This window comes from Staurois parvus, unplaced genomic scaffold, assembly GCF_062004578.1.
Source record: "Staurois parvus isolate SC_StPar_1 unplaced genomic scaffold, SC_StPar_1.0 ptg001181l, whole genome shotgun sequence".
NCBI classification, from domain to species: domain Eukaryota; kingdom Metazoa; phylum Chordata; class Amphibia; order Anura; family Ranidae; genus Staurois; species Staurois parvus.
This window is the reverse complement of record NW_028318977.1, coordinates 741,886-754,462: the sequence shown is the minus strand read 5'-3', so window position 1 is coordinate 754,462 and position 12,577 is coordinate 741,886. Positions and strand designations below refer to the sequence as shown.

At 46.8% G+C, this 12,577-nt stretch overlaps 1 protein-coding gene across 2 annotated transcripts in view; it reads right to left on the bottom strand.

Moving 5' to 3' along the window:
* FNDC4 (fibronectin type III domain containing 4) overlaps nt 1-11,403 on the bottom strand; it is a 59,104-nt gene extending 47,701 nt beyond the window's left edge. The window contains exon 1 of one of the 2 annotated variants that reach the window (XM_089659670.1): nt 11,147-11,403. The gene's annotated coding sequence lies outside the window, so the exon portion shown is untranslated. The remainder of the gene's footprint in view (nt 1-11,146) is intronic. The other variant, XM_089659671.1, reaches the window with a different exon arrangement.
* Nucleotides 11,404-12,577: the final 1,174 nt, after the last annotated feature.

Below are 12,577 nucleotides of genomic sequence, written 5' to 3'. Positions count from 1 at the left end.
TTAACAGAAAATAGAGCACTGAAAAGATTTGGGATTTATGGTTAGCAGCAAGCCAAGCCAGAACACTCAATGCCAAGCAGCTACATAAAAATATTTGCAGGTCCACTTACTGTAGCCTGAAGAACAACAGCTATATACACTGCTCAAAAAAATGAAAGGAACACTTTTTAATCAGGGTAAAGCATCAAGTCAATGAAACTCCTGGGATATTGATCTAGTCAGTTAAGTAGCAGAGGGGGTTGTTAATCCGTTTCAGCTGCTTTGATGTTAATGAAATTAACAAACAGGTGCACTAGATGTTTTCTGACTGTTTTTCACTAGTTTTGCTTTTGGCTAGGGTCAGTGTCACTACTGGTAGCATGAGGCAATACCTGGACCCTACAGAGGTTGCACCAACTCCTCCAAGATGGAACATCAATACGTGCCATTGCCAGAGGTTTTCTGTGTCTCCCAGCACAGTCTCAAGAGCATGGAGGAGATTCCAGGAGACAGGCAGTTCCTCTAGGAGATCTGGACAGGGCTGTAGAAGGTCCTTAACCCTTCAGCAGGACCGGTATCTACTCCTTTGTGGGAGGAGGAACAGGATGAGTACTGCCAGAGCCCTACAAAATGACCTCCAGCAGGCCACTAGTGTGAATGTCTCTGACCAAACAATCAGAAACAGACTTCTAGAGGGTGGCCCCAGGCCCGACATCCTCTAGTGGGCCCTGTGCTCACTGCCTGGCACCATAGAGCTGGATTGGCATTTGCCATTGAACACCAGAATTGTCAGGTCCACCACTGGCACCCTGTGCTTTTCACAGATGAGAGCAGGTTCACCCTGAGCACATGTGACAGACATGAAAGGGTCTGGAGAAGCCATGGAGAACATTATGCTGCCTGTAACATCATTCAGCATGACTGTTTTGGTGGTGGGTCAGTGATGGTCTGGGGAGGCATATCCATGGAGGGACACACAGACCTTTACAGGCTAGACAATGTCACCCTGACTGCCATTAGGTAACGGGATGAAATCCTTTTACCCATTGTCAGACCCTACGCTGGTGCAGTGGGTCCTGGGTTCCTCCTGGTGCATGACAATGCCGAGCCTCATGTGGAGGGAGTATGCAGGCAGTTCCTTGAGGATGAAGGAATTGATACCATTGAATGGCCCCCATCCTCATCTGACACAAATCCAATAGATCAACTCTGGGATATCATGTTTTGGGCCATCAGACACCACCAGGTTGCACCTCAGACTGTCCAGGAGCTCATTGATGCCCTGGTCCAGATCTGGGAGGAAATACTCTAGGACACCATGCGTTGTCTCATTAGGAGCATTCCCCCGATGTTGTCAGGGCATGCACATGGGGGCCATACAAACTACAGAGTACCATTTTGAGTTGCTGCAATGAAATTTTAGTAAAATGGACTAGCCTGCTGCATCATTTTTTCACTTTGATTTTTAGGGTGTCTTTGAATTCAGTCCTCTGTAGGTTGATCATTTCCATCAAACGATGGGGCATCCTTACCTTCCTAACACATTATCCAGTCCATGTCAGTATAGAGATCCAGCAGGAGATTTTTCCCCATTGACATCGGATGTGTTTTTGAGCAGCGTATATGAAGGAAAGGAGATGTTCTAGTTGACATAGGAAGTGTTCCTTATGGTAAAATTTAAAATGTGAACTTAAAAATGACCATCTAAAAAGGTATCCTCAGTTACAGTTACTAAAGAACAGCGTAGGGATATTCTGATATAAGACTCAGAATTGGACCGTGGGGTCAAGGGACCCCCTTGTGAGGCAATTGATCACAGTTGCCCTGAGGAAGGGTTTTTTTTTAGACTAAAATGCTGGAGTTTTTGGAAGGCTAGCCTCAGATCAGCACTGGACAGCTCCCTGTATTGTTACATTGTATCTACACACTTCATATTGCACCAGACCTCAGGACACCATCAGTTTATGGAAGGTTAGCCTCTCTAGACCAGCCTTTCTCAACCAGGGTGCCCAGGCACCCTGGGGTGCCTTGAGGTTTCTTCAGGGGTGCCTTGGCAAAATTTCTAAAAAAAATTGCCTAAAACTTGTATACAAGCCAGTGAGTGTAACAAGTCTGCCTTTTAGTTACACAAATCCACAGGTTTTCATTGTGCACCATAACAACCTTCTAGCCGCCGGCGTCCTGACAACCAATAACATCATCAGTTGATAAGGAGGATGTCAGCTGCCTGCACACCATCCTAGTTTGACCCTCCCTTGCCCCTCTCCATCAGTGCTGGGGCCACATTAACTCAGTGAAGGGGAAAACTGAGGGAGAGGAGAAACATGGGAATACTACTCAGAACCAGTGTGCAAAAGTGTATTTGCTTTGGAAGAATAAATCACCTCCAATGTTGGGTGTCCTATGTGTGTGGATATTGCTGCGTTATATAAAACTATCAGAATAGTTTTTAAAATTTTAGAATGGGGTGCCTCAAGACTGTCCATAATTTTAAAGGGTGCCTTTACTGGAAAAAGGTTGAGAAACACTGCTCTAGACTATAATGCTGGAGTGCACAGCGCATCCAGAAAGTATTCCCAGCACTTAACTTTGGCCACATTTTGTTATGTTACGGACTTATTCCAAAATGGATTAAATTCATTTTTTCCCTCAACATTCTACAAACAATACCCCATAATGACAACGTGAAAGAAGTTCGTTTTGCAAACTTTGCAATTTATTAAAAATAAAAAAAATGAAAAAGAAGAAAAAAAAAAAACAAACAAACACATTGTTGAAGCTCCTTTAGCACCAATTACAGCCTCAAGTCGTTTTGAGTATGATGCTACAAGCTTGGCACACCTATTTTTGGGCAATTTCTCCCATTCTTCTTTGCAGGACCTCTCAAGCTCCATCAGGTTGGATGGGGAGTGTCAGTGCACAGCCATTTTCAGATCTCTCCAGAGATGTTCAATTGGGTTCAAGTCTGGGCTACTCCAGGACATTCAAAGAGTAGCCGTAGCCACTTGTTTGTTATGTGGGCTGTGTGCTTAGGGTCGTTGTCCTGTTGAAAGATGAACCATCGCCCCAGTCTAAGGTCCAGAGCGCTCTGGAACAGGTTTTCATCAAGGATGTCTCTGTACATTGCTGCATTCATCTTTCCTTCCATCCTGACTAGTCTCCCAGTTCCTGCCACTGAAAAACATCCCCACAGCATGATGCTGCCACCACCATGCTTCACTGTAGGGATGGTATTGGCCAGGTGGTGAGCGTTGCCTGGTTTCCTCCAGACATGACGTTTGGAATTCAGGCCAAAGAGTTCAATCTTTGTTTCATCAGACCAGAGAATTTTGTTTCTCATGTTCTGAGAGTCCCTCAAGTGCCTTTTGGCAAACTCCAGGCGGGCTGCCATTTGCCTTTTACTGAGGAGTAGCTTCCGTCTGGCCACTCTACCATACAGGCCTGATTGGTGGAGTGCTGCAGAGATGGTTGTTCTTCTGGAAAGTTCTCCTTTCAACACAGAGAAATGCTGGAGCTCTTTTAGACTGAACATCAGGTGCTTGGTTACCTCCCTGGCTAAGGCCCTTCTCCCTCGGTCACTCATTTTGGCTGGGCGACTTGCTCTAGGAAGATTCCTGGTGGTTTCAAACTTCTTCCATTTACGGATGATGGAGGCCACTGTGCTCATTGGGACCTTCAATGCTGGAAAAATGTTTCTGTACCCTTCCCCAGATCTGTGCCTTGATACAATCCTGTCTCGGAGGTCTACGGACAATTCCTTGGACTTCATGGCTTGGTTTGTGCTCTGACATGCACTGTTCCCTGTGGGACCTTCTATAGACAGGTTTATGCCTTTCCTAATCAGGTCCAATCAACTGAATCTCCCACAGGTGGACTCCAATCAAGTTGTGGAAACATCTCAAGGATGATCAGTGGGAACAGGATGCACCAGAGCTCAATTTTGAGTGTCATAGCAAAGGTTGTGAATGTTTATGTACATGGGTTTCTTTTTGTTTTTTTATTTTTAATAAATTTCAAAGATTTCAAAACGAACTTCTTTTACATTGTTATTATGGAGTATTGTTTGTAGAATGTTGAGGAAAAAATGAACTTATTCCATTTTGGAATAAGGCTGTAACATAACAAAATGTGGCAAAAGTGAAGCGCTGGGAATACTTTCTGGATGCACTGTATGAAAGGCTAGACTACAGGTGAAAACTCGAAAAATTAGAATATCGTGCAAAAGTTAATTTATTTCAGAGCAGCAACTTAAAAGGTGAAACTAATATATGAGATAGACTCATTACATGCAAAGCAAGATAGTTCAAGCCGTGATTTGTCATCATTGTGATGATTATGGCTTACAGCTCATGAAAACCCCAAATCCACAATCTCAGAAAATGAGAATATTCCATGCAATCAATAATACAAGGATTGTACATAGAACAATATCGGACCTCTGAAAAGTAGAAGCATGCATATGTACTCAGTACTTGGTTTGGGCCCCTTTTGCAGCAATTACTGCCTCAATGCGGCGTGGTATGGAAGCTATCAGCCTGTGGCACTGCTGAGGTGTTATGGAAGACCAGGATGCTTCAATAGCGGCCTTCAGGTCTTCTGCATTGTTCGGTCTCATGTCTCTCATCTTTCTCTTGGCAATGCCCCATAGATTCTCTAAGGGGGGGGTTCAGGTCAGGCGAGTTTGCTGGCCAATCAAGCACAGTAATCCCACGGTCATTGAACCAGGTTTTGGTGCTTTTGGCAGTGTGGGCGGTGCCAAGTCCTGCTGGAAAATGAAGTCAGCATCCCCATAAAGCTTGTCTGTGGAAGGAAGCATGAAGTGCTCCAAAATCTCCTGGTAGACGGCTGCATTGACCCTGGACTTAATGAAGCACAGTGGACCAATACCAGCAGATGACATGGCTCCCCAAATCAACACAGACTGTGGAAACTTCACACTGGACTTCAAGCATCTTGCAGTGTGTGCCTTTCCATTCTTCCTCCATACTCGGGGTCCTTGTGCCTCTCCATTCTTCCTCCATACTCGGGGTCCTTGGGCCTCTCCATTCTTCCTCCATACTCGGGGTCCTTGGGTCTCTACATTCCTCCTCCATACTCGGGGTCCTTGGGCCTCTCCATTCTTCCTCCATACTCGGGGTCCTTGGGCCTCTCCATTCTTCCTCCATACTCTGCGTCCTTGGGCCTCTCCATTCTTCCTCCATACTCGGGGTCCTTGGGCCTCTCCATTCTTCCTCCATACTCGGGGTCCTTGGGCCTCTCCATTCTTCCTCCATACTCGGGGGCCTTGGGCCTCTCCATTCTTCCTCCATACTCGGGGGCCTTGGGCCTCTCCATTCTTCCTCCATACTCGGGGGCCTTGGGCCTCTCCATTCTTCCTCCATACTCTGGGTCCTTGGTTTCCAAATGAGATGCAAAAGTTGCTCTCATCAGAAAAGAGGACTTTGGAGCACTGAGCAATAGACCAGGTCTGTTTTTCTTTAGCCCGGGTAAGGCGCTTTTGATGTTTGTTGTTCAGGAGCGTCTTGACAAGAGGAATACGACATTTGAAGCCCATGTCCAGGATCCGTCTGTGTGTGTTGGCTCTTGATGCACTGACTCCAGCCTCAGTCCACTCCTTGTGAAAGTCCCCAACACTTTTGAATGGCCTTTTCCTGACAGTCCTCTCCAGGCTGTGGTCATCCCTGCTGCTTGTGCACCTTTTTCTTCCACACTTTTCCCTTCCACATAACTTTCTATTAATGTGCTTTGATACAGCACTTTGGGAACATACAACTTCTTTTGCAATTCCCTTTTGAGGCTTTCCCTCCATATGGAGGGTGTCAATGATGGTGTCAGGTCAGCAGTCTTTCCCATGATTGTGATTCCTACTGAACCAGACTGAGAGACCATTTAAAGGCTCAGGAACCCTTTGCAGGTGTTATGGCTTAATTATCTGATTAGAGTGGGACACTTTGAGCCGAGAATATTCCACCTTTTCACAATATTCTCATTTTCTGAGATTGTGGATTTGGGGTTTTCATGAGCTGTAAGCCATAATCATCACAATGATGACAAATCGCGGCTTGAACTATCTTGCTTTGCATGTAATGAGTCTATCTCATATATTAGTTTCACCTTTTAAGTTGGATTACTGAAATAAATGAACTTTTGCACCATATTCTAATTTTTCGAGTTTCACCTGTATAATGCTGGAGTGTATGGAAGCCTCTAGACCAGGGTTTTTATAAACCTTCCAACAAAGAGCCAGTTTACATCATTACATCAAAATTGGTGTCAGTAGCAGGAATAGTACCCCACCATTGGTGTCAGTGGGAGGAATAGCGCCCCATCATTGGTATCAGTGGGAGGAATAGCGCCCCATCATTGGTATCAGTGGGAGGAATAGCGCCCCATCATTGGTATCAGTGGGAGGAATAGCGCCCCATCATTGGTGTCAGTAGGAGGAATAATGCCCCATCATTGGTATCAGTGGGAGGAATAGTGCCCCATCATTGGTATCAGTGGGAGGAATAGCGCCCCATCATTGATGTCAGTGGGAGGAATAGCGCCCCATCATTGGTGTCAGTAGGAGGAATAGCGCCCCATCATTGGTATCAGTGGAAGGAATAGCGCCCCATCATTGGTATCAGTGGAAGGAATAGCGCCCCATCATTGGTATCAGTGGAAGGAATAGCGCCCCATCATTGGTATCAGTGGGAGGACTAGTGCCCCATCACTGGTATCAGTGGGAGGAATAGTGCCCCATCATTGATGTCAGTGGGAGGAATAGCGCCCCATCATTGGTGTCAGTGGGAGGAATAGCGCCCCATCATTGGTGTCAGTGGGAGGAATAGCGCCCCATCATTGGTATCAGTAGGAGGAATAGCGCCCCATCACTGGTGTCAGTAGGAGGAATAGCACCCTGTCATTGGTGTCAGTGGGAGGAATAGTGCCCCATCATTGGTGTCAGTGGGAGGAATAGCGCCCCATCATTGGTATCAGTGGGAGGAATAGCGCCCCATCATTGGTATCAGTGGGAGGAATAGCGCCCCATCATTGGTATCAGTGGGAGGAATAGCGCCCTATTATTGGTATCAGTGGGAGGAATAGCGCCCCATCACTGGTATCCGTGGGAGGAATAGTGCCCCATCATTGATGTCAGTGGGAGGAATAGCGCCCCATCATTGGTGTCAGTGGGAGGAATAGTGCCCCATCATTGGTGTCAGTGGGAGGAATAGCGCCCCATCATTGGTATCAGTGGGAGGAATAGCGCCCCATCATTGGTGTCAGTGGGAGGAATAGCACCCTGTCATTGGTGTCAGTGGGAGGAATAGCGCCCCACCATTGGTGTCAGTGGGAGGAATAGCGCCCTATCATTGGTATCAGTGGGAGGAATAGCGCCCCATCATTGGTATCAGTGGGAGGAATAGCGCCCCATCATTGGTATCAGTGAGAGGAATAGCGCCCCATCATTGGTGTCAGTAGGAGGAATAGTGCCCCATTGTTGGTGTCAGTAGGAGGAATAGCGCCCCGTCATTGGTGTCAGTAGGAGGAATAGTGCCCCATCATTGGTGTCAGTAGGAGGAATAGCGCCCCGTCATTGGTGTCAGTGGGAGAAATAGCGCCCCATCATTGGTATCAGTGGGAGGAATAGTGCCCCGTCATTGGTATCAGTGGGAGGAATAGTACCCCAAGGACCAGATAAAGGCAAGCAAAGGGCCACATCTGGCCCATGGGCCACAGTTTGGAGACCCCTGCTCTAGATTAAAATGCTGGAGTGTATGGAAGTCTTCTCATAGCAGTGGACTAGAGGAAGCAGGACGGGTGGCATTACAATCCCACGCTGTCCAACAAGGAGGTATTCCGAATCCACAGCTCACCCTTCTTTGCCATAAACGGAGATATGGTGTCAGACAATTCCCGGCACAGTCAGCTCTCCCTCCTATTACTTCTACATTCAAGTAACAGCAAATAATCAAATAGAAATTTCCTTTATAGGAGTGCTGACATTTACACAGCGCTGATGATAATAAAAATGAAGGATGATAAATGTGGTGATAAATATAGGTGTGTGCTATCAGACCTCAGATCAGCACTGGACAGCTCCCTGTATTGTTACATTGTATCTACACACTTCATATTGTATCAGACCTCAGATCAGCACTGGACAGCTCCCTGTATTGTTACATTGTATCTACACACTTCATATTGTATCAGACCTCACATTAGCACTGGACAGCTCCAAGTATTGTTACATTGTATCTACACGCTTCATATTGTATCAGACCTCACATTAGCACTAGACAGCTCCCTGTATTGTTACATTGTATCTACACACTTCATATTGTATCAGACCTCACATTAGCACTGGACAGCTCCCTGTTACATTGTATCTACACGCTTCATATTGTATCAGACCTCAGATCAGCACTGGACAGCTCCCTGTATTGTTACATTGTATCTACACACTTCATATTGTATCAGACCTCACATTAGCACTGGACAGCTCCAAGTATTGTTACATTGTATCTACACGCTTCATATTGTATCAGACCTCACATCAGCACTGGACAGCTCTCCGTTACATTGTATCTACACGCTTCATATTTTATCAGACCTCAGATCAGCACTGGACAGCTCCCCGTTACATTGTATCTACACGCTTCATATTGTATCAGACCTCAGATCAGCACTGGACAGCTCCCAGTATTGTTACAATATGAAGCGTGTAGATGCAATGTAACGGGGAGCTGTCCAGTGCTGATCTGAGGTCTGATACAATATGAAGCGTGTAGATACAATGTAACGGGGAGCTGTCCAGTTCTGATCTGAGGTCTGATAAAATATGAAGCGTGTAGATACAATGTAACGGAGAGCTGTCCAGTGCTGATGTGAGGTCTGATACAATATGAAGCGTGTAGATACAATGTATCAGACCTCACATCAGCACTGGACAGCTCTCCGTTACATTGTATCTACACGCTTCATATTGTATCAGACCTCACATCACCACTGGACAGCTCCTGGCATTGTTATATTGTATCAGACCTTGGATCTGCACTGGACAGCTCCCCGTTACATTATATCAGACCTCGGATCAGCACTGGACAGCTCCCTGTATTGTTACATTGTATCTACACACTTCATATTCTATCAGACCTCAGATCAGCACTGGACAGCTCCCTGTATTGTTGCATTGTATCTACACACTTCATATTGTATCAGCACTGGACAGCTCCCTGTATTGTTACATTGTATCTACACACTTCATATTCTATCAGATCTCAGATGAAAGGTCACTTTTGTCTCCTCTGGTGTTCATTACTTTCATATTTTGGCAAATTAAAAATGATTTACAAAACATTTCAATGTTGGATTTAGTAGTTCTATTCAAGGGGAGGATTGTTTGGGATATAATTGTACACTTGGGAAGGGGGGGGGGGGTGGTAATAATACACAGACACACATATACTGGACATATAATACACACACAGTCTATACCCACACAGACACTGTACACTGGTACTGTATGCATTGTTTCACTTTTCTCCTCTATAAATACAACACAACTACATTATGTCCGGATAGCTGAATCCTCCGATACAGAACAAACCCCAACCATCTCCACACATCTCCTTCCACCCGTCCTGGAGAGGAGGAGATCCTACTGGGAAGAGTCTCTGCTGAGCGGGATATTCTCTGGGGGCTGATCCGGGATTATCCTGACATGGAGCAGATTGTTGTGTGTATGTAATGAGGAGACATTGTATCCCCTACTACACCAAGGAAGGGTCATCTCTCCATCACAGTACAATACAGCAACACACAGCTCACACATGGACTGAAATAAACCTCACTGAAACACACACTTCATATACACACACAATTCACACACACACACACACACACACACACACACACACACTTCACATACATACACACAATTCACATACACACACACTTCACACACACACACACACACACACTTCACATACATACACACAATTCACATACACACACACTTCACACACACACACACACACACACTTCACATACATACACACAATTCACATACACACACACTTCACACACACTTCACATACACACACATCATACAATTCACACACACACACACTTCACATACATACACACAATTCACATACACACACACTTCACACACACACACACACACACACACACACACACACACACACACACACACTTCACATACACACACATCATACAATTCACACACACACACACCATACAATTCACACACACACACTTCACACACACACACCATACAATTCACACACACACACACACACATCATACAATTCACACACACACATCATACAATTCACACACACATCATACAATACACACACGCAAACACACATACACAATGGAGTACACACACTGGAATACACAACACACACACACTGGAATACACAACACACTGGAATACACACACACACACACACTGGAATACACACACACACTGGAATACACACACACACTGGAATACACACACACACTGGAATACACACACACACACACAAAATGGAATACCCACAAACACACATATAATAAAACACACACAAGGAATACACACGCACAATAGAATGCTCACACACAGGCAGTGTGGAGGCTCGGTTCCATATGGCAGAGATGTACGATGATGTCCAGAGGATAGTACAGATGTCTGGTGGGCAGCACAAGCCGCAGGCCCGGAGATCAAGTGCAAATCCCCCCATCTGTGTGTACACCCGACACTGTGCACAGCAAGACCCTCACATGATACACAAGCAGACAATATACCATACAACCAGACAACACACAACACACATACACCTCTATCCGACCCTCCTGTACAGCCTGGGATGTATGTATAGGAAGCTGTGCCTCCGTCTGATGGCATTCCTATGCATTCATGTACCCAGGGGAATGCAATATAATCACATATCATTGTATACATACATGGTACATACATGATGGGAGGCGTGCAGTATAATCACACATCATTGTATACATACATGGTACATACATGATGGGAGGCGTGCAGTGTAATCACATATCATTGTATACATACATGGTACATACATGATGGGAGGAGTGCAGTATAATCACGCCATTGTATACATACATGGTACATACATGATGAAAGGTGTGCAGTAGCTGTACTCACCCTGTGATGTTGCAGAGCTTTCACCTTTTGGGGGTCACACCACCCCCAGATTGTGCATCTCTAGTGATGATCAGACACCTATCATGCTGAGTGTGTGTGTGTGTGTGTGGGGGGGGGGCTGCAGAGATCTCAGGTGCAGTGATGCAGTGTGAGGATGATGATGGTGGTGCAGTGATGGAGAGAGATCAGCCTGCAGTGTGCTCTGTGTGATCTTCTCTGTATGTCTGATGTCACTACCTGAGGGGGCGGGGCCATCCCAAATCCTACAACCCTTCAACTGCCAGACTCTTCATTACCCATAACCCCTTAACTGCCAGATCCCTCACCAACACGTAACCCCTCAGCTGCCAGATCCCTCACCAACACGTAACCCCTCAGCTGCCAGATCCCTCACCAACACGTAACCCCTCAGCTGCCAGACCCCTCACCAACACGTAACCCCTCAGCTGCCAGACCCCTCACCAACACGTAACCCCTCAGCTGCCAGACCCCTCACCAACACGTAACCCCTCAGCTGCCAGACCCCTCACCAACACGTAACCCCTCAGCTGCCAGACCCCTCACCAACACGTAACCCCTCAGCTGCCAGACCCCTCACCAACTCGTAACCCCTCAGCTGCCAGACCCCTCACCAACACTTAACCCCTCAGCTGCCAGATCCCTCACCAACACCTAACCCCTCAGCTGCCAGATCTTCTCTGTATGTCTGATGTCACTACCTGAGGGGGCGGGGCCATCCCAAATCCTACAACCCTTCAACTGCCAGACTCTTCATTACCCATAACCCCTTAACTGCCAGATCCCTCACCAACACGTAACCCCTCAGCTGCCAGATCCCTCACCAACACGTAACCCCTCAGCTGCCAGATCCCTCACCAACACGTAACCCCTCAGCTGCCAGACCCCTCACCAACACATAACCCCTCAGCTGCCAGACCCCTCACCAACACGTAACCCCTCAGCTGCCAGACCCCTCACCAACACGTAACCCCTCAGCTGCCAGACCCCTCACCAACACTTAACCCCTGAGCTGCCAGATCCCTCACCAACACGTAACCCCTCAGCTGCCAGACCCCTCACCAACACGTAACCCCTCAGCTGCCAGACCCCTCACCAACACTTAACCCCTCAGCTGCCAGATCCCTCACCAACACGTAACCCCTCAGCTGCCAGACCCCTCACCAACTCGTAACCCCCCAGCTGCCAGACCCCTCACCAACACTTAACCCCTCAACTGCCAGACCCCTCACCAACACATAACCCCGCAACTGCCAGATCCCTCACCAACACGTAACCCCTCAACTGCCAGATCCCTCACCAACATTTAACCCCTCAGCTGCCAGACTCTTCATTACCCATAACCCCTCAACTGCCTGACCCCTCACCAACACGTAACCCCTCAACTGCCAGACCCCTCACCAACACGTAACC